The sequence below is a fragment of the Erythrolamprus reginae genome, chromosome 8 (genome assembly GCF_031021105.1).
Source record: "Erythrolamprus reginae isolate rEryReg1 chromosome 8, rEryReg1.hap1, whole genome shotgun sequence".
Taxonomy (NCBI): domain Eukaryota; kingdom Metazoa; phylum Chordata; class Lepidosauria; order Squamata; family Dipsadidae; genus Erythrolamprus; species Erythrolamprus reginae.
In genome coordinates this window covers 31,074,388-31,098,936 of record NC_091957.1, presented here as the reverse complement: position 1 = coordinate 31,098,936, position 24,549 = coordinate 31,074,388, and the positions used below count along the sequence as shown (strand labels likewise).

Sequence of the window (24,549 nt, the reverse complement as noted above, 5' to 3'; positions counted from 1 at the left end):
AAATAAACCACCCCGCAGATCAATCAACATTAAAACAAGCCAGTTTCGGCATTTTGGGCAAATGCAACCACAAGGCTTGTCACAGAATGGGACAGAGATGCCTATGTATTTAACCAGTGATGGGCTACCAAAATTTTTACTACCACACTGTGGATGTGGCTTATGCATTTTGTTTCAACATCTTTCAGTGCAAATCGGGTGCTCTGTGCTCTCCAAATTTTGCTACTGGTACTGCGTTCCTGACCATACCCGTAGGAGCCCATCACTGTATTTTTACCCATGTTCTTTGTGTTACATTAACAATTTCAATTTTGTGGTTGGTTGTGGAATGATTTTATATGAAATCCTAATTTTTTTAAAAAGGGAATTACATTCCCTTCCTTTGTGGCTGAGCTAAATCACTTGTTACTTTTGCAAATCAACATCCTGTGTCTATTGACTAATATCTCAGCTATTTCAATGAGCCATTGTTATTGTTTTGCTTTATCTCATAAGTTAAGGGTGGGGTCTCAGATCTTGTAGTTGCCTCAGTTGATAGAATCAGTCCAACAGCAATTTCTCCAAAATGGCTACATGTAACAAATGGTGCAAGCAGATGGATGGAGAGATGGATGGTAGGGAGAGAGGGAGGGAAGGAAGAATAGTGGAATTGGAAGGGACTCACCTCACATTGGATGTTCAATCACCTCCAGTGACTGAGCATCCATGGCTTCTGGAGGCAAATCATTCCACTATCATAATTGATTGTTCCAACTTAGAAGGAAGGATTTAAACTCCCAGAATCCTGAGAATTTCTGAGTGTTGAGGCCCACCAATTTGCAAATTTCCCTTTCAGCTTCAGAATCAGGTTACTGTAGCTGCTTGGATGAGGGGTGATTGATTCAGGTTCTATTCTATTTCCAGCCACAGATGTCCACTAAATGACTTTGGACCAGTCCTTCCCCCTCAACTCAAGAGCACATGCGATGCAGTGGAGAAGGTGTTACACCCCAAAAAAATTGTGTTGATTTTTAATATGTACTTCTTGTAAGCAAATTATGTCCATATTTAATTTTTTAAGTTTAGTAAATATTTTATTTCTCTTATTTGGTGCGTTAAATCCATTAACATTCAATGAGATCCATTTAGTCTGCTGATCCATATTTGTTAATTTTTTAATTTTTCCTATCTTAAGGCCTTTCTGTTGCTGATCTCGTCATAACTCTTTCTCGCTTTTCCTTAGCTGCTAGTTGTTTTTCAAATTCTTCTGCAATTACAATATTTTCAAGTAGTAGTGATAGTATTGGTTCCATCCCTCCTGCTGCTTTTTCCAATAAATGTTTATTTATTTTATTTATTTATTTATTTATTTATTTATTTATTTATCCAATACACAATACATATTGAAGAGTATAGACATATAGTAATATATATAAAGAAAAGGATAGAAGAAAAGATATAAAAATAGAGGAGAAGATATATGAAAGGAAGAAAAGATATATGAGATAAAGGAGAGACAATTGGACGGGGGACGAAAGGCACACTGGTGCACTTATGTACGCCCCTTACTGACCTCTTAGGAACCTGGAGAGGTCAATCGTGGATAGTCTAAGGGAAAAACTGTTCTTCAGACAGTTCCAATAACCCTTCCTCTGCTAGTGATGGTTGAGCTGTTTTTGTTCCCTTTATTTTTACTTGTGGTTCTCTCTCATCTTGCCCTGTCTGTACAAAATTTTGTCTAAAGAATATCTCAGCCTTATTAACTGTATCCAATCTGTACCTTCTTTACACCAGATGTGGGGGAGACCCAAGCTCCATCCCCTGAGTCACAGAGGTCCCTGGGCTCTTGGGTCCAGTTTTCTTCTCTCAGCCCAGAATCGGGTTCCTACGAGTATGGATGCCACAGCGGTAGTAAAACTGGAGCTACGTGCACAGCTTTGGGTCTCCAGTGTGCATGGGCGCATGTCCCAGCAAGATTTTGCTTCTGTGCATGCGGAGAGAGCAAAACCTTGTGATGGGACATGTGTGTGAGAGAGATTTTGGTGATTTCTTGCTTCTGCGCATGCACGGAAGCAAAAAAATCACTAAAATCTCTCTCGCATGCATGCCCCCTCATGAGATTTTGCTTTCTGTGCATGCGCAGAAGCAAAATCTCACTGGGACGTGTGCACGCATGGCAGAGATTCAGAGCTGCACATCCAGTGCACTGGTATGGCGGTAGCTGCAACCCCTGCTTGTCTCGGCCCAACCCATCTCACAGGACTGGCACTGTGAAGAAAATTGGAAGAGGAGAATATTGTGTCCTTCTCCCTGCGCTTCACAGAATGGTGGGATATGCACCTAACAACCGTATAAACAGTGATGAGCTCCTACGGGTATGGTCAGGTACGCAGTACAGGTAGCAAAATTTTGATTTTTTTTCTTTTTTCCCCTTCTGTGCTCTGGGTATGTTTTTTCTATTGCAGTAAATAAGGTTGAATGTGTATAATTTTAGAAGAGCTGTACATGCTCGTGTGTACATATACTTTATATAGTAGATAATCAGGGTTGGGCTACTGCCCGGACGGGGGGGAACGCAGTGGGGTAGCAAAAATGGAGCTCCACCCCAGAACACCCAATTTGCACTGAAAGATATTGAAACAAATTGCATAAGCCACACCCACAGTGTGGTAGTAAAAATTTTGGTAGCCCATCACTGCATATAAAGAAATGAAATTACATACACAAATAAGATTAGAGAGGGATAGGGACATATCGCCACATATGGTGGACCTGCTCAGCTGCGAAGGATTTCTGGAAAAAGGTTAAAAAATGTTTGGAGCAAATCATTTCACAAACAATTTAATTAAAACCAGAATTATTTCTACTTGGCATTGCTAGACAACAATTTGCTAAAAAAGATATATACCTGATCGTCCGCATCACAACCGCCGCCAGGTTGCTATATGCGCAAACTTGAAAAAAGCAAAAAAAAAAAAACAACTCCTTCAATTTATTATCCTTAATAATTAAAATTATGGAGTGTGCAGAAATGACCAAAATAACTCTTGAATTACAAGAAAAAGCCGAATCTGATTTTTACAGCACCTGGAAAAATTGGTACAAATGGTTGGATCAGAAAAAATATTTACAAAGCATAAAAGATGCAAAACAAACAGCACATCAGCTTATAGATTTATGAAAATAAACAGACCATTCCACCAGCCGATAGAAATAAACCATATCCCAAATATGATATACATGGAAACTAACGAATACCACATTGATAACCAGCAGATCACATGAGAACAAATACCACCTCTGCTTATATTCATATATATTATTATAAATAAATGTACCTTACTGTATAATAACAACTGTATTTGCAAATCAAGAACTTACCAATTGCCTAAATATGCTTAGGAACAGTTCGCTCAATGCATGAGTCTACATGCTAACCCCACATGATCTGCTTTTGTATCCCTCCCTCCCTCCCTTCCATCCATCCATCCTTCCCTCCCTCCACTTTCCTCTCTTCTTTCTGTCTTTCTTCCTTTCTTCTCCCCCTCCCAGTCTTCTGCCTATCCGTCTGTCTGTCTGCTTGCCTGCCTCTTTCTTTCTTTCTTTCTTTCTTTCTTTCTTTCTTCCTTCCTTCTTTCTATACTCTTCCTCCCTTTTTTCTTTCTCCTTTTTTCCCTTTCCTTTCTTTTTCTCCTTTCTTTCTTTTTCCTTTTTACCATGTATAAATTTAGTCTAGGCTTAAGTGATAAGACAACTATGTAACCAATATAGTACATTAAGTATATACCAATATATTAAGTAATTGATATAAAATATGTAAAGAAGAAAGAACGATAAACTGCTGAAATGTAAGCCTAAAAACCTCAACTAATGTTAAACATGTAGGTTAATTTTGTTTATTTTAATTGTATAATAAAGTTTATCTTTTAAAAAAAAAAAAAAGATTAGAGAGGGATAAGTATTAGAAAAAACTAATGCTTGGAATATCTCATTCAACAAAAAATGTCCAATCTAGTTGAACTGACACAACTAAACTCTACTAATGGTTTGACAAATTTCAGTGGCTGTGTTCATCTTACTTGATGATCCTCAACATTAATTGCTGGATTAATCGGTGCTCTGTTTGAGCCAACGTACTAAAATAGTAAACAAGGTTATCACATCAAGCTGAATCACAAGGTGACCATCTCTACTTTTACCATCTTTACTATGTTGTGCAAGTCCAGTGAAAAATGATGCTCCAGCCCAGGGGCAGGCAAAGTTGGCTCTTCTATGACTTGTGGGCTTTAACTCCCAGAATTCCTGAGCCAATCATGCTAGCTCAGGAATTCTGGGAATTGAAGTCCACGTGTCATAGAAGACCCAAATTTGCCTATCCCTGTTCTAGCCCAAGGAAAGGATTCCACCAAAGTTCATTTTCTTCCTGAAGCATCAAAAAATTGCCTTGATGCCCAGGTTCTGCACTACTCAAAGATGAACACTCTAGTGATAGCAGGAAGATGTAAAGGAGAGGTATCCAACCTTTGCAATTTAAGGTTTATGAACCCCAACTCCAAAAATTATTCAGCCACCCATGATGGAAAACCTTCCTGATGGTCCCCAGCCCAATCCAGCCTTTGAAATAATGTTGTGGATCAATTTTATTCAAGGCTCCTTTATTTAAGAAAACCTCTTACTTGAAAGACAATAGTTAGAGTTCTTCCACTATTTGTGAGCTTCCTGTTCATTCCATTTGTCAGATCATTGACTACAATGAGCAAAATTAACCTGCAGACAAAGATTGCTGTTGAAACACAAAAGGAAGAAAGCAGGAGCTTAAAGAAACATTTTACTCTTGAGCATCTCAGTTTTGAAGGAGAAAGTATTGCATCAAAAGAGATGAGGAAGACCCATCATCCATGCTAGAGGTCTGTTGGATCAACATATTTTCTACTCTCTTCCAGAGAAGAGAACAACTAAGAGTAATCAAGTTGGATCTATACCCCCAGAGATCTTACCATGAAGCACAATTGATGATCAGTGAACCCAAGACTGCCCAGGCTTCATGGCTGACCCCTTTCTGTAGAAGCCCTTTCAAACTTTCTTAGAACAAAGCTCTGCTAAACCAAAACCCAGAAGCATCCTTTGCTGAACATTTCTGCATCTTTCCTTCCTCTGCAAGTCTTGGATGATCCCAGACATCATCCCCAGCAGGGATTCCTTTATTTTGCTCAGCCACATTCTGCAGATCCCCCACCTCCTCCTTTCCCACAATGTCCACCATCCATAGTTCACTTGTCTTCTTCTTTCTCTTTTCCAAACTTTCTGTTTCCTCATTTCATGCCTCCCCTGGTCCATATTTCCCCTCTGGCTGCTTCCTTTGCATCCCTCGGCTACCCAATTCCCCTTTCCTACCCCTCTGCTGTCACCACCAGAACTAAATTCATGTCTGAATGAAGGTGGTGCCACCGAGGGCTACTGGAGGCCGGTCCTCACAAGGGCCTAACGTTTGCAATTATCCTTCCCTGATCCTCCTCCCAACATGACAATAGACAGTCTGTTTGTAATCTCCCCAACACACAAACACACAAACACAGGGCTCCCAGACCCACCAAGCCTGGTCTTTGACCCGCTTCACCAGGCCATCCCTCAGTGCACTGCAGAGACAGTATAATCAGGGCAGTTCCCAGACCAGGCAAGCAAGAGCTGAAACCGCCGGAGAATCACAAGCAAAGACCGAAGCCACCATGTTCTTTCTTAGCATTTTGTCAAGAGGGCGAGAAGCAAAGCGCACGCACCGAGGGTGGTGTAGAACAAGGCAACCACATCCGAGCCCCCTATGCAAGTGACATTAACAACCTCACTTTTAGAGAGACCAGATGGGCAGGGAAAGAACCAGCCTTTTGTGACATATCAGGAATAAACCACTGGGAATCGCAGGCCCCTCTCTGTCAAGCTTCAGGTCCAGGGATCGAGGAGACACTCCCAACCCAAGGCTGCGTTTAGCCTGGGATTTCCTCTCCACTGACCACCAGCTTTGCATCTCTTTCCAGCCATCGACCCTGTGGCTGGAAAGGCAGAAAAAGCCCTGCCTCTGGATTCTGAAGGAAGACAGGGAGAGGAAGAGGCTGCGCGTGCAGGACGATAAGCACAGGCAGCTTCCCCGTTTGGATAATAGAATGGCACACAGCTTGGGGACAAAGGGGCAACCAGAAAAACAATCCCCGCTTCTTTGGGGAGCAGGAATGAGTCACACACCTGGGAGCAGAACCAAGAACTCCCCCCCTCACTCTCTCCATTGGGGGTGGGGGAGAGTGGGGGGACCTTCCCTTTCAGGAGCAAGTGGGAGGCAGGTGCAATTCAAAGGCATGTTGGCCAGACATCTGGGCAGGAGACTGCCAGGCACCCTCCCTCCCTGCCTGCCTCCTGCCTCCAGATCAAAGCCTGGTATTGTTAGCTTTCGACATGCAGCCACCAAGGCTACTTAAGCTACGACATCTGTGATTACAAGCCCAGCAGTAGTAAGGGAGATGGAGGGAGGGAGGGAGGGAGGAATGGAGGGAAGAAAGAAAGAAGGAAGGAAGGAAAGATGGAGGGAGGGAGGGAGGGAGGGAGCAAAGATGGAGAGGAGGAGAAAGGGAGGAAGGAAAGATGGAGGGAGGGAGAAAGAAGGGAGGGAGGGAGAAAGGAAGGAAGGAAGGAAGGAAAGATGGAGGGAGGAAAGAGGGAGGGAGGAAGGAATGGAAAGACCCTCCCTTCACTCAAGGAACGAAACGCCAAGCCTAGCGTTGCAAGGAAAACCCCAGGCTATGCAACGCAGAAGAACCCCCCCCTTGTCAGAGGTGTGTTTACCGTCTTCCCCTCCCATCCATATATCGAACACTGTCTGCCTTCTGGCTCACCTCTTTTGTCAAGCACCCAGGCCACCCCAGCAAAAACACTCACTCCATGGACATCAGGTGCGGGAGGGGGAGAAAGGGAGGAGGGGGAAAGAGGGTGGGGGGGAATAGGGTGGGGAAGAGACATTACCTGCAGTGTGTCCTGTCATACTGCTTCCAGACCATCCACCTCTCCACGGGAAAGAAAAAGACCCCCAAGGAATGAAGCACGCTGCCTGGGCATGTACGAGAGAGGAGGCAGGGCGGGGAGGGAGCACTGGAGGAAGGCACCTTCCTGGCTTAGTCCATCCAAGGGTCTCCCCTTCCCCAAAAGCCACTCCTGACCTCCAAACCAGCATTAATAGCTGGGATGCTTCAGTGCCTCCTTGCTGTTCCCTAGCTCATGCTGTCATCAGGTTTCCACAGCCCGGATTGGCTACAGGGAAGCAGATAATAATACTACTAATAGCACTGGCAGAGCTGGAGCCGACAAATCTTATGTTTCAAAGACCGGCAGCTTCCAGAACTGCAAGGAGAGAGACCAGGGTGGAAACTTGAATTCAGCTGCGCACCCAACTTAGCTTGGCTGCGGGCTGCTGTCAGATGGTCAGAAACTAAGCCCAAGGCTTCCCCACCCCCAGTAAGCAAAGAAAACCCCAGTAGCAAGAAGAGTGAAGAGGGGACACTGCCAAGATCAGAAGAGAATGAAGGGGGGGGGAAGTCTTCCAGTTAGCCAGGAAAGAAAAATCCCAGGAAAGAAGGGAGGGAGGGAGGCTGCGGGGAAGGAAGGAAGGAAGGAAGAAATAAAGAAAGAAAGAAAGAAAGAAAGAAAGAAAGAAAGAAAGAAAGAAAGAAAGAAAGAAAGAAGCAGGCAAGCAGACAGACAGACTGAGAGACAGAAGACAGGGAGGGGGAGAAGAAAGGAAGAAAGACAGAAAGAAGAGAGGAAAGTGGAGGGAGGGAAGGATGGATGGAATGGAGGGAGGGATACAAAAGCAGATCATGTGGGGCTAGCATTTACTGCTCTGTGCTCAAGGGACAATAATTTTTTTCCCTCTCAAAAAGAGTCTAATTTCAGAAATTTTTGAAAATGCCAGAACATTTCTTAAGGAAAATTGAAGCTGGCCTGGCCAAATTTAAAACAAGGTTTTGAAAGTCTTGCCTAGTGGTTTGGAATTCTGTTTGTCAAGTTTATCTCCCTCTGCAAGAGAGAATATAAGACTACCTCCAGAATCCAGCCAAACCTGGTGGGCCTGCAGGATTCCTCCCTTCTACTCAATGATAGAGCAGCCAATATTCCTTCTGCAATCAGCCACGGGCATTTTATGGCCAGTGTGTCTGCTTTAAAACCATTTTTAAAAATACCAACAAGGAGAAAGAAAAGCAGAATCACGAATATCTGTATAACCTGTTTTTTTTATTATTATTATTTCTGCAAACTGGTCTTGTTCTTCACCTGACATAAACAAATAAAAATGAGCCTCTTCTGATACAGAACTGATAGCCCAAGTTGGAGTATATTAATTCCATAGCAGCCTGAAGAAGTGTTTACTTTCTCCATTGAGAATATTTCTGGTAATGCTAAAACTTTGACATTAAGGGATTTATGTTGCTAGGATGAAACTTCTTGAGACCATGGAGTTGATGGTGTTGCCTTGCCATACTTCAAAAATTTAATATTACATAATGCTACACAATAGACAAACAATATCTTTGGCACCCCAAGCCACCTGAACTCAGAACTCAGAAACCAGAATTATGTCCTCTGCTAGGAGACAGGTGTATTTAAACAACATGCATACCAGCAACTGGGATGAATCCACATTCACACAAGAGATGAAATATAATCTAACCCAAGAGACCATGTTTGCCCAGTGTGCTCTCTTCCCCAAAATAAGCAGGGTTAAAGGGAATAAACCTTAGTAGGTTATATGAATGGAACCACCAGATTTTCAACTGACTTTATACAGTGTGGAGACAGCTGTCAAGAATGAAGACAGTCTATATCTGAATATCAATTGGCTTCCAAAATTATTTGGTTGGCAAATGCTGGAAATGACAAGTTCAGACGAGGAAGATTTATGGTCTTGATCCAAAGCAGTTCTTTTCATGTCCTTCAGTAGACAAAGCCACACTAGCTCTGGTGCTTCCTGGGCTGGTGTTCATATCAGTTAAGTCAGGCACACAACGAAGCAGAGTTAGACTATCTTTTGTTCATATTAGTTAAAATGGGTAACACAATCATTACTGTCAAAGATGGGTGGTTGTTACCCAATGCTTTGCACAGAAATGTGTCCCCAAACAAAATTAAAAGGCAAAAAATTAGTTGGTAGAAGGCCCGAGAAGGCCAATGAGAAGAGACCTCAAGACTTGGTCTTCTGGGAAATGAAGCATTTGTGACCTAGAAAGAATGCACAGAAAAGCATCAAAGATGGTTAGGGGATTGAAGGCTAAAGCATGTAAAAGTTGCTGGAATTGGGTATATCTAGTTTAATAAAAAGAAGGACTAGGGTTGACATGATAACAGTCTTCCAGTATTTAAGGGGCTGCCCCACAGAAGAGAAGGTCAACTAATTCTCCAAAAGTACCTGAAGGCAGAACAAGAAGCAATGGGCGGAAACTAATAAAAGAGAGAATCATCCTAGAACTAAGGCGAAATTTCCGAATGGTGACAGCAATCAACAGCTTGCCTTCAGAAATTGATGAGTACGCCATCATTTGGAGGTGTTCCAAAAGACACCGGACACTTATTTTTCTGAAATGGCATTAGGTCTCCCACTTGAGCGACTAGAAGACCTCCAAGGTCCCTCCCAACTCTCTTATTCTGATCTTGTTTTCTGCCCATTTCTTTGTTCCAATCTTCCGATCCACCTAGAGATCTGAGAAAATTGTGAATTAAATTGAGGTTAGAAGCTAGTGTTAGTTCTTATTTTGTCTGGTGCAACCGCATAAGTATATCACAAGCCCCTTCAGAGCTAAATAGGGAGACTATTTTTGAACACATAAGAAGCAGCATCCATGTTCCTTCTTGCAACCCGTCAGGGCTGCTGAGAAATCTTAGCAAGATACAAGTTACTTCAGGAAAATAAAAGATTAAAGGACCTAATTTCACTGTTCTTTACTGGCATCTATGATGACGACCACCCTTTCAACCTACCAGCTATGCAAAGGATCAGACCAGCAATCCTGAGAGATTGTTATTTGGGGGAGGGGCTACTTTTTAAGTCTTTTTTATTTTTGCTTTCTTCCCCGTACTTCACACAGATAAAGATGCTTTACCAACTGAGGATGCATTTTTTTAAAAAAAAATGGAGCAGGAATAGCACGGAAAACTCAACAGTCAAGTTTTGGACTGGCTGTGGACTATGATGTCATGGTTTCCCAGCTCAGTTGTGATTGGCTGGGTGGGAGCGGAGCATCTGCAGAGAGCTTAAGGGGCTGGTTAGACGCTGGAGGTTCAGACTTTTTCAGAACAGCTTTGCATCAGGGCTGGTTGTCGTGACAACCTGGCCACAGTCAGCAGCTCCTCCTGATAATGGAATAATAAAACTCTAGCCCACCTCTCCGTCCCCCCACCCACCCAAAAAAACCCAGCCCAATCTTCCATGTGAAGTGATCCTTGGTCTAGTTTGCATGTCCAACCTTTGGCCACTGCAAAAGACTTGAGAGATAAGAAAACCTGTCAGGACAGATAACCACAGATGGAATGCCCCAATTCTGCTCATTCCCGACAGCTGTTCATGCATAAGTAGAAATGTTTGCTAGTCTCAGGCCCAGGAGATAGAAATGGAGTTCTGAAAGGTTGATTCAAAAGCTTACACTTCTCTTTGCTCCTTTTGTCAGCTCTCAGACCCTAAAATTAACAAAAATCAACATATTTAGGAATGCTGCTTGGTCTCCTTCTAGACCAGTGTTTCCTACTCTTAGCCATTTAAAGATATATGGATTTTAATTTCCAGAATTCCCCAGCCGCCTGCTGAGGAATTCTGGGAGCTGAAGTCTGGGGACGAATGCTAAACAATAAAGAGATAAAACCCAGCCTGCCTGCTCAGCCTGAGGGCATCCAAAGAAGCCTCTGCAATCTCTTTGAAATTCATAGGAGTGGTTGGACAAATTCAAGAGGCAAAGTGACTTCGCCCACCCTATGCACCTGACAATGGATGGAGACCAATGGCTTGCTTGCTTATTCATTCATTCATTCATTCATTCATTCATTCATTCATTCATTCATTGTATTTATATGCTGCTCATTCTGAAATGGACTCAGAGCGGCTAACAAGTAAAATAAACACAAAAATAGAAAAATAGAGAAATAGTAAAAAACCAATCAGAATAAAATCAATAATATAATCCTAAAAAAAACATACATACACTACAGACAATCTAATTCTAGGCCTGCCGGAAAAGCCAGGTCTTAACAGCTTTCCGGAAGACCAGTAGGGAGGAGACAGTGAAAATCTCTGGGGGCAGTTGATCCTAAAAGGTTGGAGCAGCCACAGTGAAGGCTCTTCCCCGATGTCCCGCCAACCGACATTGTTTAGCAGGCCGACTCTGTGGGCCCTTACTGGCTGCAATGAGGTATGAGGTCAGAGGCAGTTCCATATATATTCTGGCCCTGAGCCATTGAGGGCTTTAAAGGTGATAACCAACAGCTTGAATTGCATTCGGAGACCGACTGGCAACCAATGCAGCTCACATAAAGATGGAGTAATGTGGGCATACTTTGGTACATCCATTATTGCGTGCATCACTTCATTTTGTACCATCTGAAGTCTCTGAACATTCTTCAAGGGTAGCCCCATGTAGAGCGCATTGCAATTAATTAATTGTTGGGAGATAGAAGTCCAGAAATCGTAAAATGGGAAAGGTGAGAAAACACAGGTTGGGCTGTGCAGTATATCTTTTGAGGGCTCTGATCGGCTTTTCTAATTTGTGAGATTTGTGCTTTTTCAAAAGGCAACTGGACTTCCTTTGTTTTTTGCTTGAAGATGCTTCACTTCTCATCCAAGACGCTTCTTCAGTTCTGGAATTTAAACTAATTCAGAGCTGAAGAAGCTTCTTAGATGAGAAGTGAAACATCTTCAAGGGGGGGGAAAGGAAGTTCAGTTGCCTTTTGAAAAAGAACCCTCAGGACAATCATGACCTGGAAGACTGAGAATCTCCGCACACTGTTTTTATTTCATTTTGTGCGTGGGGTAAGGTGCTAAAATGGTATTTGTGGGAGATGTTAAAATTCAGGGGGTCCACCTGATTCCATATCAAACACTAAAAAATGGAATTGTGGCATGGTTATCTGTGGATCATCTGTGCCACAGCATCGTGTCTATGCTTGTAGTCTGTGTGATCTTTATGCAACAGCTAAGTATGTGATAAATTGTTTCATCTGTTTCTTTACAGAGTCTGCACTTTGGACTGTCTGTTGATTTTTCAATTCTGGCTTTGATAGCATTCATTCTAAGCATTATTATTATTATTATTATTATTATTATTATTATTATTGCCACCCAACTCCTTTACAACTCTGAGTGGCATACAACATGTAAGGAATGATAAAATACAATCTAAAAACCCATTAAAAACCCATTCATAACTTCTAATGGCCAGATCCAGATAGTTTCAGAGTGATCAATGGCTCCAGATCTGCCGACAAAGGCAGGTCTTCATGGCCTTCGGGAAGACCAGCAGGGTGAGAGCAGTACAGACCTCAGGGGGCAGCTTGCTCCAGAGAACTGGAGCCGCCAAAGAAAAGGCCCTCCCCTGCAGCCCTGGTGTTTGCATTAAAATGTTTTAATACAAACACTTTCCCTTAATCGTAGATTGTCATTACTTTTGGAACAGGAAAAATGTTTTGTTTTGTTTTTATTTTAATTTTTTTTATTTATAAATATACAAAACATAAAAGTTGATCAAAACAGAAAACAGATAAATCCTAGCATAGTATAACAATTTATGAACATAAAAATGGATAGGAAAAGGGGTGGAAGAGTGAGAAAGAAGGAAATAGAAAAGAAGATGACTATGACCACTTGGGCAACACAATCAGAAAAACAGGTGCTCAGGTTGTTTTTTCCTCCATCCTCCCCACTAGAGGATGACATCCCGCCAGAGAACGCAAAATCCCGCAGATAAATCACTGGCTTAAAGGATGGTGTCGCCATAAGAACTTTGGCTTCCTCGACCATGGCCTGCACTATCTCCAAGAAGGGCTTCTAGCAAGCGATGGGCTACACCTCACTAGAGTGGGGAAGAACCTCCTAGGCAACCGACTAGCCCAACTCATCAGGAGGGCTTTAAACTAGCTCTGAGAGGGGAGGGTGACCAAACTATACGACAAAACACTGAACAAAACAAGGAAGGGGAACGGGACAAGCCTACAAACAAACCTGAGAATAAAAAATTTCTACCTGCAAACAAACACAAACATCTAAAATGCCTGTACACAAACGCACAAAGCTTGGGAAACAAACAGGATGAACTGGAATTATTAATACACGAGGGCCAATACGATCTAATTGGAATCACAGAAACCTGGTGGGACGAAACGCACGCCTGGAACACACAGATAATGGGTTACAACCTCTTCAAGAAGAACAGGTCAAACAAGAAAGGAGGAGGTGTTGCACTATACATCAGAAACAAATCATGCCAAACCAATCTCATATCATTTTTCAACACCATAATCAAGTCAGTTGACCAACGCAACTCAGTGGACCTCATATACTTGGACTTCAGTAAGGCTTTCGATAAAGTCGACCACAATCTCCTAATCCACAAACTAGAAAAAAATGGAGTAGACTACTACACATGTAGATGGATAAACAGTTGGCTGACCAACCGCACCCAACGAGTTGTCCTCAACGGCACCAAATTCACATGGAAAAAAGTACAGTGGAGTACCACAGGGCTCTGTCCTGGGTCCTGTACTCTTTAACATCTTCATCAACGACCTGGACGAGGGAATAAAAGGGGAACTAATAAAATTTGCAGATGACACCAAGCTGGCGGGGGTAGCCAACACCCTTGAGGACAGGCTCAGAGTACAAGAAGACCTAGACAGACTATCACAGTGGGCCCATACCAACAAAATGAGGTTCAACACCGACAAATGCAGAGTCCTCCACCTCGGCAAAAAGAACCCTAGACATAGATACAGCCTGGGAGATATCCCACTCACTACTGCTAGTGACTGCGAAAGAGATCTTGGAGTCTTGGTGGACAATCAACTAAACATGAGTCAGCAATGTGCAGCAGCAGCCAAAAAAGCCAACTCAATCCTAAGCTGCATCAACAGAGGAATACACTCCAAGACCAGGGAAGTACTAATACCACTCTACTATGCCCTGGTCAGACCCCACCTGGAGTACTGCATGCAATTTTGGTCACCTCACTACAAAAAAGACATCGAAACTCTGGAGAAAGTGCAAAAAAGAGCAACCAAAATGATTAGGGGACTCGAAACCAAGACTTACGAAGAGAGTTTGAGAGAACTGGGCATGGACAGCCTAGAAAAAAGGTCTAGAGGGGACATGATAGCAGTTTACAGATACATGAGGGGTTGCCACGGTGAGGAGGGGGTCTCTTTATTCCCCAGGGCACCAGAGGGCCGGACGAGGAACAATGGTTGGAAGCTGACCAAGGAGAGATTCAACCTGGAAATAAGGAAGAACTTCCTGACGGTCAGAGCGATCAACCAATGGAACTGCCTGCCAGGGGAGGTGGTGAACTCCCCAACTCTGGACACCTTCAAGAGGAGATTGGACTTCCATTTGGCTGGGGTGCTGTAGGGTTTCCTGCTCAGGCAGGGGGTTGGACTTGATGACCTAACGGTCTCTTTCAACTCTATTAATAAATAAAATAAAATAAAAATAAAATAAAGAGGGAGAAAGGTAGAAAAGACAAAGGAAATAGAGGAGATAGAAAGAGTAAAGGGGTTGGCGAATGTCCGGGGGAGCTGTATTGAAAACGGGAACCAGTTCCTAATTTATTAGCTCATTCCCTTGTTTCAGGTTAGTCGTCTGGGTAGTTAAGTGCAAGCGTTGCATTAATCTAATTATAGAGGTTATAGAAATTAGTAGTAAGTATTCTATCTGTATATATCTAAAGTCTCTTATCACTATAGAAAAAATATGAGAAAGCTATATATCGGATTTGTATCTGGTCGAGTTTGTAACCATCATTTCAATTATGTAGCATAGTGTTCTCTTTTTTTCCCCCCAACCAACTGTAAAAAGGATCCCAACAGTTATTAAAAGAAGACATTGTTTCATTCCTAACTAATATAGTTAATTTTGTCATCTCTGCACAGTATTTAATTTTTTTAATTATTGCGTCTTTCGGAGGTATATCCTCGTTTTTCCACCACTGTGCGAAGGTTAGTCTGGCTGCTGTAGTTAAATGGACAATTAAATGTACAGTGAACCCTCGATCATCGCGAGGGTTCCGTTCCAGGACCCCACGCGATGATCGATTTTTAGCGAAGTAGCGGTGCGGAAGTAAAAACACCATCTGCGCGTGCGCAGATGGTGTTTTTGCTTCTACTGCCGCCCGCCCTTCGCCCGCCCACCCCGTTGCTCCTGCAACGGCTTCCCTGGGTGCCCGCTCGCTTGGGAACATCCCAGCTCTGCTCCCCAGCTGGGAAGCGGATCTAGGGAGTCCCCACCGCGCGCGCGTTGCTGGGGAAAGCGCGCGCGCTTGGGAACATCCCAGCTCTGCTCCCCAGCTGGGAAGCGGATCTAGGGAGTCCCCAAGCGCGCGCGCTTTCCCCAGCAACGCGCGCGCGGTGGGGACTCCCTAGATCCGCTTCCCAGCTGGGGAGCAGAGCTGGGATGTTCCCAAGCGCGCGCGCTTTCCCCAGCAACGCTGCGCGCGGTGGGGACTCCCTAGATCCGCTTCCCAGCTGGGGAGCGGAGCTAGGCTGCCCCAAGCTCGCGCGTGCCGCCCGCCCGCCCACGCTGTTGCCGGCTCCGCTTCCCAGCTGGGAAGCGGAGCTAGGGTGCCCCAAGCTCGCGCTCCAGCCCACCGCCGCTGGGGTCTTACCGGGGCAAGAGGGGGAAGACCCAGGGAAGCCTCTGCCCGGCGGGGAAACTCCACCATCTACGCATGCGTGGAAGGGCACGCATGCGCAGATGGTGGAGTTTACTTCCGGGTTGAAAATTAGCGAAATAGCCCTTTCGCGATCCTTGAGGACGCGAAACTCGAGGGTTCACTGTATTTGGGTTTTAGGCAAATTTTGTCTAAGGATGCCCAAAAGGAAACATTCAGGGTTTTTTTTTCTATTTTCAGATTTAATATTTCATCAATCCAGAGTCCAATTATATTCCAATACTTCTGTGCTTTTATGCATTGCCACCATAGGTGGAAATAAGTGCCTAGTTCTTGGTGACACTTCCAGCAATATGGTGAAAGTTTGTTGTTTAGTTTTGTTAGTTTTATCGGGGTAATGTGCCACCTGTAGAAAATTTTAACTAAGTTCTCTTTATAAGACGTGGCTATGGTTAGTTTATAATTCCTGCTCCAGAGTAATTGCCATTCATCTTCTTTGATCCAGATTCCACTGTTTTACGTTAATTTTTGTATTAGTATTATCCAATTCGTTAAAATTTAAGTAGCATAAAAAATTTTAATTAATTGATCCTGGGGACCTGTACATAATTTGTCTAAGGGAACATTTTTAACTAATCCTGGTTTACTTTTATCCTTATTAAATTTAGTTTGTATCTGTAAGTATTCCCACCATTCCGTTTTTTGACCGAGATTTTCTAATTCTGTTGTAGATCTGATTTCACCATTGAAATTTATTATGTCCTTGTACCTTATTATATTGCTTTTTTAATGAAAATTAGGATGAACATATGCTTCTAATGGAGCGTACCATAGTGGGATTCCTTTGTAAAGTTTTATCTTAATTTTTTTCCAGGTATAAATTAGTGATTTCCTAATCAGATGGTTGGTAAAATATTTGTGGGTCTTAGGCTTTTCATCCCAGAGATAATAGTGCCATCCTAAATGGAGGTCGTGACCTTCTAGACTGAGTAGTCTGGTATTAGATAAGCTCATCCATTCTCTCATCCATGATAGGGATGCGGCGATATAATAATCTTTCCAGATTGGGAGTGCCAAGCCTCCTTCTTCATTTCTATCTTATAAGTATTTTAGGCGAATTCTCGGGTGCTTGTTCTGCCAAATGAAATTACTGGTGATTTTATTCAGTTTTATAAAAAATTCTTGTTTCAATTGGATTGGGATTGTTTGGAATAGGAATAATATTTTGGGCAAGATGTTAAGTTTTATGGCCGCTATTCTGCCTAATAATGAGAGTTGTAGTTTCTTCCATTTCGTCAAATCAGATTGTATTTTGTCTATTAGTTTATTATAGTTATTTTCTTTTAGGCTGGACACTTTATTCGTCAAATTAATGCCAAGGTATTTGATTTTTTTAACTATCTGGATGTCTAGTTTGGCCTTTAGAATGGCTTTCTGTGTTTCTCTCATGTTTTTGGGTAAGATTTGGGTTTTGGTTTTATTTATTTTAAGTCCTGCTACCGTGCCGTATTCTTCTAGGATGGCAAGTAATTTGGGTCCTGATTCTAGGGGGTCCTCTAAAATAAATACAAGGTCGTCCGCAAAAGCTTGTAGTTTATAAATTTCATTTTTGCACTTTAAGCCTTTTATATCTTCCTTTTTTCTAATGATTCTTGTTAGGACTTCTAGTGTTAAGATGAAGAGTAATGGGGACAATGGGCAACCTTGTCTGGTTCCTTTATGTAAGAAGATTTTTGTTGAAATATCTCTATTGAGGATAATGTAAGCTGATTGATAAGTGTATATAGCTTTTATTGCGTTTATGAATTTAGGGCCGAATTCCATGTATTCAATTTGTTTAAGTATAAATTTCCAGGGCACATTATCGAAAGCCTTCTGGGCGTCAAGGAATATTAATGCCACTTGTTTTTCGCTGTGGGATTCATAGTATTCCAGGGTGTCCAATATTATTCTGATGTTATTCTTTAACTGTCTCCCTGGAAGGAAGCCGTTTTGATCCGAATGTATGAATTGGTTTAGAAAGCTTTTGATTCTACTAGCTAAGATAGAACTGAAATTTTTGTAATCTGCGTTTAAAAGAGAGATAGGTCGATAGTTGGCTATATCTGTAGGGTCCATATCCTTTTTTGCTAATAGTGCTAAATTAGCTTCTGTCCAAGATGTTGGAATTATGCCTTTGTCTAGGGCCTCATTCAGCATTTCTAACAGAGCCTTTTCCATTTCGGTGGGAAGATCTTTATAGAATTCAGGTGGAAGGCCATCGGGGCCAGGGGCTTTATTATTTTTCTGACCTTTGATTGCTTCTTTTAATTCTGTAGTAGTAATTGCCTTATTTAGTATATCTTTCATTTCTTTTGGTATTTTGGGGAGGTTGGCCTGATCAAGAATTTCTTGTATTTTTTGGTCTTGTAAGTTAATAGGTGTATTTTCATGATTGTCATAAAGATTGCTATAGAAATCCCTAGCTATCTGTTTTTTCATTTCCAAGTCGTGGCATAATTCCCCGTTTTTTGTTTTAAGACAGTTTATAAGTTTCTTTTCTCTTTGTTTTTTGAGTTTGTTAGCTAACCATTTGCTAGGTTTATTAGCATTTTCAAAATTATATTGATTGCTGCTTTTAATTTGTTGTGCTAGATTTTGTTGATCTATTAAGTTTAATTCATGTTTTATCTGGGACATTTTTTGTTTTATTTCTTTCTTTTGGGGGTATTTTTGTAAATTTTCTTCTAGTAGTTTATATTCTTCTTCTAACTTATCCAATTTCCGCTTTTTTAGTTTGTATTCTTTAGCCATGTATGAAATAGCAATTCCCCTAGTTACAGCTTTGGCAGTGTCCCATACGTTTTGAACACTTGTTTGTTCTTTAGTATTTTCTTGAAAGAAGAAATTCATTTCCATTTGAAGTTTCTGTTTGAAATTTTCCTGATTAAGAATAGATTTTTGAAGTGTCCATCTAGAACATTGTTTAGTTCCTTTCCATATTACTTTTAGCGCATTATGGTCTGAGATAAAGTTGGGTTCTATCTCGACCGACTGAATTTTTGTATTAAGTTCCATTGAAGTCCAGACCATATCTAGTCTTGACCAAGATTGATGTCTGTCTGAATAGAAAGTGATTTTTTTATGATTAGGATTTCTATCTCTCCAACTATCTTTAAGTTTTAATTCTTTAACTAGATCAAAAAAAGCTTTGGGTAAGATTCTTTTTTTTTGTTTATTCCTTCCATCATTATTATAGTCCAGTTCCTTATCAATTATTCCATTAAAATCCCCATATAAACAAATATTGTCCGTAGCATGTTCATTAATAGTAATTAATAATTTTTAATAAAAATTTTCTTGGCCTTCGTTCGGGGCGTATATGTTAATTAAGGTTATTATTTCCTATTCTTTTTGTAATTCTATTATCAAGACTCTACCCTCTCTGTCTTTATATTTCAGTTTAGCTTGTATATTAGGGTTAATGTAGCAAATTACACCTCTCTTTTTTTCCGGTGCTAAAGATGAGAATAGATTCCCTAATTTATTTCTTTTTAGAAGATGCTCAAATTTATTTTTAATGTGTACTTCTTGCATTGCGATAATATCTAGGTTCAGTTTAGCAATTTTATTTAGAATTTGATTTCTTTTTTTGGCGCGTTCAAGCCATTTATATTGATTGAGTATAACTCAATTTCCCAGTTAGTCGATTTTTGTACCAAATTCGAGTTATCTGTATTTGGGTCTAGTTGCCCTAGTACTTCTAGTCTCTTTTGGTATGCCTGCGTAGCCATTATTTCCAGTGGTTATATTATCGATAGCCAATATTCCTCCTGTTCTGTTTGGAATCTGGTCTGTTAGTTGATCAGTAATTGGCAGAGGGTTCCTTGTTTCCTTATAGTTTTTTGTATCAGCCGTCTGATCGTTGGAAAAGTTTTTTTCATAGAATTCTTCGGCTTTATCAATCGAGTCTATTTTTATTTTTTTTATCTTGCCAGGTCACTAGCATTCCCTCTGGGACTAGCCATCTAAAATTTATGTTATGCCTCGTCAGTTTGGCAGATAGAAAGGTATATGGCTTACGTAAGTCTCTTACATGTTTCGGAACTTGCTTTAGGATAACCAGCTGTCTCCCTTTGTATTCTATAGGATCTTCACGAGCTCTATGGAGTATTTCGTCCCTGACTGATTTTTTTACTAATTTAATATGGACTTCCTTGGGGAGGTTGTGGCGTCTGGCGTAGTTGGTGTTGATTCTATATATTTCGTCGATTTCGTTTAACATCGTGTCTTTTTCGACGCCCAACGCCTTTGACAGAATGTCTGCCATAATGTCTGGTAAATCCTCACTTTTCTCCTCCCTAAGGTTTTGGAATCTGAGGAAATGGTTGGCCTTTTCGCTCTCTAATTGGATTACAGTATTTTCTAGTTCCTTATTAGCTTGGACTAGTTTTTCAGTCAGGTCTTCCATTTGTCTATGATCCTGATCTATCCTATCTTCCAAATCCTGAATTTTTTGTTCTTGTTTTAGCATCTGTTGCTGAAAAGCCTCATGCCTTTTATCCATGTTTTGCATCCTTTCTTTTAACTCAGAAGTATCATTTCTCACTTCACCTATTTCTTTTTTGATATCTTCATGGTTCTTAAGCATTAATTCCTGCATTTGCAGCAGCATAGTTTGTAAATCTTTATAAGAATTGGACCTTTCTCTGGGCAGCATATCCTCAAGCGATCTCTGGGTAGAGGGGCTAGGTATAGCTGAGGTGGATTGGTTGATTGACCTCTTCTCCGATCCCAGTTTAGATAAGTTGGAAAGGCTTGTCATTTTAACAATGTTTCACCAGCTAGCCCACTTGTAAAAATCTCTAATGGTCCCTTCCAGAGTTAGATGGGGATAGTATGCTTAAGTAATATATTAAATACTCAAGTAGGAAGATAGCAGTTCTAATAATTAGTAATAAAGATCCTCAAGTCTACTGTCATATAGAGGTAGAAGAGGTGATTTGTAGAGAAAGGGTGAGAGTAAAACTTATAACAGGCAGGATAGATAGATATATAATTCCAATAGATTATACTATAGACAAGTAACAACAGTTATTAAAGGAGTATATAGTATCTTGGTATCAATGGTTATCGGTTTTGTAGATAGTTCTTCCCAGCAAAGAAAATTAATCAAATTTTACAGTAATAAAACATGTATGCAAGAGGGGATATTTCTTATATTTTCTAAAAATGGTGAACCATCAAAGGGAAAGATATATACAGTGATCCCTCGATTTTCGCGATCTCTTTCTTCATGAAACGCTATATCGCGATTTTTCCCACCCAATGACGTCACTCTCTTCCTTCCTTTCTCATCTTTCTTTCTCTCTCTCTTTCTCTATCTTGCTTCTTCCTCTCTCACACTCTCTTCCTCCCTCTCTCATCTCTTTCTTTCCTTCTCTCTCTTTCTCTATCTCTCCCCCTCTTGCTGGCGGGCGGCGGGCGGGGGCGGGCGGGGGACGGGTGAGCGGGCGGGCGGGCGAGCGGGGGCATCAGTGAGGAAGACCCAGGGAAGGTTCCTTCGGCCGCCCAGCAGCTGATCTGCTCGGCAGCGCAGCGAGGAGCCGAATCGGGGTTTCCCCTTTGCGTGGGCGGCGGGGAAACCCCGATCTTCATCTGCTCGCTGCTGCTGCGCTGCCGAGATCAGCTGCTGGGCGGCCGCAGCAGCAGCGAGCAGACGAAGATCGGGGTTTCCCCGCCGCCCACGCAAAGGGGAAACCCCGATTCGGCTCCTCGCTGCGCTGCTGAGCAGATCAGCTGCTGGGCGGCCGAAGGAACCTTCCCTGGGTCTTCCCCGCCGCCCACACAAGCTCCACCATCTGCGCATGCGCGGCCATGAAAAAAGGGCACGCATGCGCAGATGGTGTTTTTACTTCCGCAACCCTACATCGCGAAAAATCGATTATCGCGAGGGGTCTTGGAACGGAACCCTCACAATAATCGAGGGATCACTGTAATTCATTCAAAATATCTTAAAATCTTAAGAACTTTAAAACGTGTTGTGTAATGATATAGGTAATGATAGTAGATTAAACAGTTAGATATATAGTAAAGACACAATTATGAATACAAGCTAAGCAAGGTTAGTAAATTTCATTCTAATATTCTATAATATTCTATAGTAATTCTGATGGCTAATATTTCTAAAAGTTACTAGGAATAAGGAACTTAATCTTAATATCTAATATTTAGTGGGGAAAATATCTTGTTATAATAACGTTATAGTAAAATATCCTACAATATCCTAGTTGTCAACTGATAAGTTATTAATCTACTGATAAGTTAATATTTGTAAATAGATAGTGTATAAATATCAAATAATATCGTATTGTAATAAAGTATTCTAGTAATCTGTTAATTAGTTAGTATGTTATATATAGTATATAAATATCAATATCAATAGAATAAGTACATATATGTTCTGTCAGTTGTAAATATAAGTGAAAGAGACTTTACAGCCAATAGATTTATAAAAAAGGTTCAGTGGGTCAGACCGTTACTCAGTTTCTTCCTGACAAGATCTATAAGTTCAGATTAGATTTCCATAATGAGGCAAGTTAATAGTAGAGGACAGTTAGAGTGGAGAATAGCTTAAAACTTAAGATCGTTTGGAGCAGCCCCGTGTATCTTCTCTTCTCTGGGGATAATTTATGATTTGTCCAACTCACGTAGTTTCACAAAGACTGTCAGGGTTAAGCAGGGATCTTGTAAGCTGTTTCCTCTCCTTTTCGCAGCTTCTATCAGCGTAGTGATTAGATCCTAGTCTGATCAGGACCGTCTGCCTTTCAGTCAAAAAGAGAAGCCTCCAAGTTGTATTTCCGCACTTGTGCAGCTCCTCCGGCAATGCGCCTCTCCAAGCGAAAACTGGCTAATCAGGTCCCGACCGATGCCTCCTCTTCTCCTTCTTTAACGACTGCCAGAAAATGCCACGAAACACCCAAGCCTTCCACACCGTCACCTCCAGGCTTCCGTTTTCCCCGTAGATAAGGCAGGTCGAGCAGAGTTTTAAGGAGACAAATTGTCTTCCTAAGCCCACCAAAGTATGACGCAGCAGCACACCGAAGAATCAAAAGCAGAAACGGAAAGCAAAGGAGTCACGCTGTCCAATCGGGTCCTCTGTTAATGCCTCAAAAAAGAAAAAAGGAAAAAGAGAGCACTTTTTATGATTTAAGTTTCCTCGGGAGGCATCAGGTCTTCTTGGTAAGTGGTAAAAGCTTTGAGCGATGTTATTTATTTATTTTTTAAAATATTTATTTTGACTTGAACGTTAGTTCGCCGCCAGCCGGGGGGAGGAAGATGGCGACTCCTCCCTCCTCCTTCTTCTCGGATCTTAACTGTTTGTAGCTTTAACTTAAGTGACGTTACCCCCGTGGAAAGATTCACTTGTAGTCTTAAATCTCTTGATGTATCCAATTCCGGTATGTTTATAGTCAGCTCCTCCGTCTCGGTCGCCTTCGCTAGAATCCGTTTAGTCACCTCCAGCTGGGAACGTTCTAGGCCACCATGCTGCTCCTAGCTTACAAGGCACTCAATCTTGTAAGGGATAATCCGTACCGTTGATCTGGCTGCCGCCTAAAAAATCAAACTATCGGCACCCCCTTTCTGACAGACCCTTTATCACAGGGTCTGTGGCCCCCGTAGAACCATTGAATGCCTATAAAACGGAGGTGTTTGACGGAGCTCGGCTCCACACCGTCCGTTCAGTTCCTCAGTTGGCTCCGCCCCCTCAGGAAAAATGTTTAAAGACTTTTGGAGAAAGCTCTTTTATTCCCCCTTAATTAGGTATTGCCAGCTGTGATATTTGTGACTTTTCTTCCTTTTCAGTCATTATTTATTATATATTTGATTGCTTCAATTGTGTTTCATACTACGTTTTGAGATACATTTTAATGCAGGACTTGAATTGTTGCACAAATTACATGGTAAACAGAGCAGCAACTTTTTGAATAAAAAGCAATATATAGTTAGTCCACAATTTACAAGGGTTTGTTTACTGGCTGGGCAAAGTTATGACAACACTGAAAAACGTGACATGACCAATGGTGGCAAGGGTGGGCAGCAGGCAGGATGGGGTGGAATGCAGTTCCACCAGCGGAAATTTATTTATTTATTTATTTATTGGATTTGTATGCCGCCCTCTCTGAGGACTCGGGGTAGCTCACAACATAAATGAAGCTGTGTGCCCAGCTCCAGCTGACCATCCCACCCTCCCATCCTCCTGCTCTTCCTCGGAAAGCGGCAAGGAGACCAGCACTGGCAGGGGCCCATTTTCTCCCCCCTCTTTTCTCAACAGCTGATTGGCACCCATCCGCCTAACTACCCAGCCTGAGTTGAGGGGGATGACCCAGGAAGGAGAGCGCATGAAACGCGAAGCAAATTGTCACCCCAGAGAGCGACACTGGTGAGGTTGTAAGTTGAGGACTTGAAAATTCACTTGAATAATGATGATCGTTCAAGCCACTCCCATATGGTCACATGGCCGGCAAACCACTCCTACCCAGTCACAGGACCACCAAGCCACACACACAAAATAAGCCACACCCACAGTGTGGCAGTAAAAATTTTGGCTGCCCATTACTGAGTGGTGAGCAGCAGCTGGTAGAGTCAAGTGCGCCATCCTGGTAGGAAATTCCAGTATGAGCATGCAGCT

The 24,549-nt window shown here is 42.0% G+C and overlaps 1 protein-coding gene across 6 annotated transcripts in view; it reads right to left on the bottom strand.

Moving 5' to 3' along the window:
- PAK3 (p21 (RAC1) activated kinase 3) overlaps positions 1-24,549 on the bottom strand; it is a 252,788-nt gene that overhangs the window by 142,714 nt on the left and 85,525 nt on the right. The window contains exon 1 of one of the 6 annotated variants that reach the window (XM_070759566.1): positions 6,988-7,274. The exons of 4 other annotated variants lie outside the window; for them this stretch is intronic. The gene's annotated coding sequence lies outside the window, so the exon portion shown is untranslated. Of the gene's footprint in view, positions 1-6,860; positions 6,883-6,987; positions 7,275-24,549 lie in introns of those variants that run through there. One more of the 6 variants, XM_070759574.1, reaches the window with a different exon arrangement.